Source organism: Balaenoptera acutorostrata, chromosome 13, assembly GCF_949987535.1.
Source record: "Balaenoptera acutorostrata chromosome 13, mBalAcu1.1, whole genome shotgun sequence".
Classification (NCBI taxonomy): domain Eukaryota; kingdom Metazoa; phylum Chordata; class Mammalia; order Artiodactyla; family Balaenopteridae; genus Balaenoptera; species Balaenoptera acutorostrata.
In genome coordinates this window covers 74062407-74068461 of record NC_080076.1, presented here as the reverse complement: position 1 = coordinate 74068461, position 6055 = coordinate 74062407, and the positions used below count along the sequence as shown (strand labels likewise).

The 6055-nt window shown below is 46.4% G+C and overlaps 1 long non-coding RNA gene across 1 annotated transcript; it reads left to right on the top strand.

Annotated features, from left to right (window-relative positions):
* The first annotated feature begins 2227 nt into the window (after positions 1-2227).
* On the top strand, positions 2228-5368 carry LOC130704584 (uncharacterized). The gene is made up of 3 exons (XR_009004984.1): positions 2228-2415; positions 2664-2723; positions 4755-5368. It is a non-coding gene; the product is annotated as an uncharacterized LOC130704584 (long non-coding RNA).
* Positions 5369-6055: the final 687 nt, after the last annotated feature.

The window sequence follows — 6055 nt, the reverse complement described above, 5'->3', positions numbered from 1 at the left end:
CAGGTGTGACCTTCTCCACCTGTGAGAACAGTGGGCTCCCAGTTACCAACTGCCTTTCCCCCAGCTGTTGTTGAATGAAAGCTTTCTGGCCATGTTACTCTCACTGGCCAGAGTTGCTGCCTACTCCTGCCTAAAAATATGGTCGTGTTGACATGGAGACCGGCTCCGGTACTCAAGATGCTGCTTTAGATCACAGCTTCTAAAAGATGTGACCAACACCCTCTCCTCTTCCCGCATGGTGATGGTGATGGTGACTCAGGGTGGCCACTAGGCCAGCATGGAGTGTGGACCCTGAGGTGCCACTGCCTGCATCCTCAGATTTCCCTACTTCACCTGATTCCAGGCTGTCCTTCCTGCAGCATCTGTCAGCGAGGCAGCCAGCACCTGGGGGATGCTGGGTAGAAGGCTGCAGACCCCCTGGGTGCAGATCAGCGTCCCTCTGGACACACCCCTAAAGCTCTCGTGAAAACTTCCTGTTGCCATAGTAACGTGGAGACATGGAAATTGATATGGGTGCCTTGGTAGGCAAGAAAGCCAAGCTTTTAATAATGCAGTCCTCTCCTTCAAATAGATAAGAATTCCTAGGAGGGCTTTGGAGGGACATCAAAGGGTCTCATTCAGGTATTGAGGAAATGTTCTTTAAAAATTATTGTGAAATAAGTGCAGCCCTAATCAGGCAGATGGTGGAGGGTTTTGGAGGAATTGGATGTATAAGTTTAGAGCCAAAGCAACTTTAAAAAAAAAAAAAAAGCTTTTCTGAGATATAATTCGCAGAGCAGACAATTCACCCATTTAAAGGTATACAATTCCATAGTTTTTAGTATATTTAGGGTTGTAAAACCATCCTCACAATCAATTTTAGAAGTTTTTATCGCCCCCCATCAAAGAAACCCCATCCCTTTTATCAGTCACTCCCATTTCCCCACACCATCCTCCCTCAGCCCCTGGTGATCTATTTTCTGTCTGTATAAATTTCTCTATTCTGGACATTTCCTAGAAACGGAATCACACAATATGTGGTCTTTTGTGACTGGCTTCTTTCAGAGTTTTTATTCTTTGCTTCCTTAAGGTTCTCCATAGTTTCTCCAACAAAGGTGTCTCCATTCTCTTTAAGAACATTTCATTGCCTGGAGATGCAGCTGCCAAACTAGCCCCCAGGGTTGGAGCTGGATGGAAGGGAGCAGATTCTTCCGAGGCCCCCAACCCTGGCCCTTCCTGTTCCTTCATGAGATATAAGCCATGTGCGAAGTGATTTTTGGTAGCTGGCAGCAGGGAGCTGAGCGTTAGAGTGACATGGGCCACCTGATGGATCACCTTGGCTCAGCCTGGAGGTTAAAACACTGGCTCTGAAGACTGACCTGGGTTCAAATGTGGACTCCACCATGTCCCAGCTATGTGACCTCAGGTGAATTACTCCACCTGCCTGAGCCTCAGTTTCTCTAGCTGTAAAGTGGGACTAACAATAAAACCTATATCAGGATTGTATGGGAAAAGAAACTCCAGCATGCTTTTAGCCCACCTGTGAATCACCTGTTTTATTATTTACTTAACATTTTTCTTTAAATCAACTTTTAAACACAGAGCTTCATCCTAAGGCAATGATGTTGGTGACATCACGGGTGCAAAGTGTTTTTTCCTAACACATGTTGTAACTGTATTTAAAAAGTGTTTGTCCCACCAGAAATTAAACTTCTTAAACAAGGCCAAAATTTTTTGTGTATTTCACTTGCAGATAGAGCTCCAGCGCAGTGCCTGGCACATAATAGGTGCTTAACAAATGTTCGTTGAATGAATAAATGAACCAATGACTTTAAATCATCCTCCACACTTCAGGAAACACTGAGATAATGCATAGAAGGCGTGCTTGGCTTTTGGCCCACGGTGAGCATTTGATGATGTTGGCTATTATGATTATTAGCTTGGACAGTCAGAGGAACTGGGGTCCTCAGGTTGGAAGACCACCCGCCCTGTCCCACCCAGCAGCCATCTTCCTGCCCCTTCGGTTCCGGGGCGGGAGGGAGGGGGTGGGACTCAAACCCATTGAGCCTGAGACATCTTTTGGCTCCTTCTGAGTAGTTGGTCAGATGGCTGGACTGAGCTGAACCTTGACAATGGGAAAGAAGCTGTGGCATCGAGATGGAAATGTTCACGGTCCATGAGGGCTCAGGGTACACAACGGCCAGATCAGTCCTTAGCCATTATTTATTATCGTTGCAGGCACTTCTGTGAAGGAGATGGCAGGCGTTTGGCCACATAGCTACTTCCAGATGTCCGCCATAAATGCTCTGTACTTGCTTAGTTTCCAGGAACATAAAACCCGCTGTCAACGGACTTGCCCAGAGCCTGTATTTGCTGCATTTTTGTTCTTGTTTAGTTATTACATTAAGTCTCCTGTGATTACAGAGCCGACAGCTGGTAAGGATTTGCATATGGCATGAAATTAAGTTAGTTCGTTTTAATGTCTAAACTGAGCAGGGTGTGAACTTGTCTGGTGAAAACTCCGTCTCCCTTATCTGTGTTTGTACATCTGCTTTGGGCACTAGCTTCCAAGGTCTTCAAGTCTGATTTCTCCTCACTTCCCTCAGGCAGGACATGGGATTGGCTGCCCCCTCTAGAATTCCAGAAGGGATTTTGCACTTGGGGCTTAGAATGTTCTCTTTCAGGTTTCAGGAGGAATTAAGACTCAAGGGCTACTGTGAAGCGACCAGCATTCTGGCCACCAGGTTTGTGTCTTTTTTAGCTGTGTTGCCTTGGGCAAGTCACTTTCCCTCTCTGGGCTTCAATTTCTTCATCTGTCACATGAGAGATTGGAAGTAGATAAATGTTCATTACGGGGGTGACATTTGGGGTGGGACGATATTTCATCGTGTGGGGCTGGGTGGGGTATTGGACAGTCTTTAGCAGCCCTGGTCCTTGGGTATCATATGCTAACAGCAACCTCCCGATCACTGCCAACCCCAAAACACTCTGCCCGTTTCCTAATGCCTCTGCAGCAATCATAATCAGTGCCCTGCTAGCGTCCCTGGATCCCTTTACTGTTTTTAGGCACACTGCCTTCCAGTGCTCTCTCTCCAACAACCAGCACCTGTGTCTCTTTGCCAGCACACTGCCCTCAGACTGCCAGAATCCGTTTTGCTCGAATTTATGTTCCCTACCCTGTGCGCAGCCCTTAATCAGTGACAGAGATGTGTGGGAGGGGGGATAAATACTTCAGCTCCCTCGCCTCTGACCTGGTCAACTCTAAGATGTGATCTGCAATGTCCCCAGAGCTCCCTGGGGGATTGAGTGAAGGCTACCTTCCATGTGACTTTGCCTACTGGTTTGTCATGGGAACATTTCCTAATACATCACCTTTACACAAATTCTTAGCAAGTCACTTTTGCACAAATTCTTATCTTAGGACCTGCTTCTAGGGAACCCGCCCAAGGCAGCCTCCGGGGGGGGGGGCTGAAAACCCACCACTGATGACCTCTGAACTATGACCTCACTGATTTATTTATTCATTTGACAGATCTTCGGTGTCTAATATGTACCAGTCCAGGGCTGTGTATATGGTGGTGAACAGGGTGTGGATCTGTCCTAGTGAGACTAACAGACAGTAATAAGTAAACTCAGAGGGTGTCCTGTGATTACTACAAACCAGGTGCTACGAGAGAGAATACAATGCGGTGATGGGCTTTATGTCAGATGACAGGGGGAGGGGTGGGCTTCTAGGACGAGGGGACATTTATGCTGGTCCTTAAAGGAGGAAAAGGAAAGAGTGAGCCAGGTAGAGAGCAGGGAAAAGAGCTTGTCAGGTAGAGGTGGGGGGGGGCGGGGTGAGCCCCTCATCACAGGTGGGAGTGGCCAGCTTGATAATGCATCCTGTGTCAACTTCCTCCTTCCCCATTCACTGCATTGCTCCTCACTCCTGCTCCCTGAGATCATGTTCCTAAATCAACTACATGCGCAAAAGACACTGCTTTTGGTGAAATTGTTTCCAGTTTTCACTATTGCATTAGGGTTCTCCAGAGAAATAGAACCAACCAGAACGAGTAGGAGAGCTGTCTCTCTTTCATATCTATGTTATCTGTAAATCATCTATCTGTCTGTCTACCTACCTTTTTTTCTTCCTTCCTTCCTTCCTTCCTTCCTTTCTTCCTATCATCTATCTGTCATTTGTCTATCTGTCTATCTATCAATCATCTAACTTTCTATCAATCATCTATCTCATCTATCTATAATCTATCTATTATGAAGAATTGGCTCACCCAGTTATGAAGGATGAGAAGTCCCACAATCTGCCAGCTGTAAACTGGAGACCCAGGCAAGCTGGTTGTGTAATCCAGCCTTAGAACCAGGGGAGCCTATGGTATAAATCCCAGCCCGAGGCAGGAGGAGATGAGGTGAGATGTCCCAGCTCGCTCAGCAAGGCAGGAAAAAAGGGGCAAGTCCCCCTTTCTCTGCCTTTTGTCTCTCATCTGACTGGATGATGCCCACCCACACCAGGGAGGGCAATCTGCTCTACCGACCCCAAAGCTCCACAGATCCCAAAGCTCATGTCACCTGGAAACACCCTCACAGACACACCCAGAAATAATGTTTAATCCGGGCACCCCGTGGCCAATTTGACACATAAAATTAACCATCAGGGCTTCCCTGGTGGCACAGTGGTTAAGAATCTGCCTGCCAAGGCAGGGGACATGGGTTCAAGCCCTGGTCCAGGAAGATCCCACACACCGCAGAGCAACTAAGCCCGTGTGCCTGCGTTCTAGAGCCTGCGAGCCACATCTACTGAAGCCCGCATGTCTAGAGTCCGTGCTCTGCAACAAGAGAAGCCACCACAATGAGAAGCCCGCGCACCGCAACAAAGAGTAGCCCCTGCTCTCCGCAACTAGAGAAAGCCCGCGCGCAGCAACAAGGACCCAACGCAGCCAAAAATAAATAAATAAATAAATTTATATTAAAAAAGTAACCATCACAACTCTAATGAACAGTGTTGCAGTGGACATCCTTGTACCTAAGAGTCTTTGGTTGTGAAAATAGTTCTGGGGAATAAATTTTCTGTGGTGTAATGCCTGGGTTGAAGGGTTTGCCCATTTACCAGTTTAATCACTGTCACCAAGTTGCCCTTCAAAGCTGCTGAGCAATTTGCACTCCGTAGCTTCCCTGATGTCGAATATTATTAACCTTTAGAATTTTTGACAAGTGAACAAGGGGAAGCTAGCACTTCACTGTTTTAACTTATGGATCGTTGATTATCAGTTTAGAAGCCATTTGTATACTTCTGAAATTGCAGTTGTATGCCCTTTCCTCAATTTTGGGGGGTTAGGTTTCTGCAATTTTTCATATGGATTGAAGGACTTTTTTTTTTTAATGCTTTTTTTTGTCATGTATGTTGCAGATACTTTTTCTGTTTGTTATTTTGCACTGTTTCATTTACTTATTTATTTATTTTTGCTACACAGAGGTTTAAATTTTGATGTGGTCATATATGTCAAGGTTTTTCTTTGTATATCTGGATTTTATATCATGCTTAAAAAGTCCTCCCTTTGGGCTTCCCTGGTGGCACAGTGGTTGAGAATCCGCCTGCCGATGCAGGGGACACGGGTTCGAGCCCTGGTCTGGGAAGATCCCACATGCCGCGGAGCAACTGGGCCCGTGAGCCACAACTACTGAGCCTGCGCATCTGGAGCCTGTGCTCCGCAGCAAGAGAGGCCGCGACAGTGAGAGGCCCGCGCACCGCGATGAAGAGTGGCCCCCGCTTGCCGCAACTAGAGGAAGCCCTTGCGCAGAAATGAAGACCCAACACAGCCAAAAATTAATAATAATAATAAATAAATAAATAAAATTTAAAAAAAAAAAAAGTCCTCCCTTTATATGGAACCACAAAAGACCCAGAATTGCCAAAGTAATCCTGAGACAAAAGAACAAGGCTGGAGGGGTAACCCTTTTGGGCTTCAAACTATACTACAAAGCTACAGTAATTAAAACAGCACGGTACTGGCACAAAATCAGACACATAGGTCAATGGAAACAAACAGAGAGCCCAGAAATAAACCCACACACCTATCTT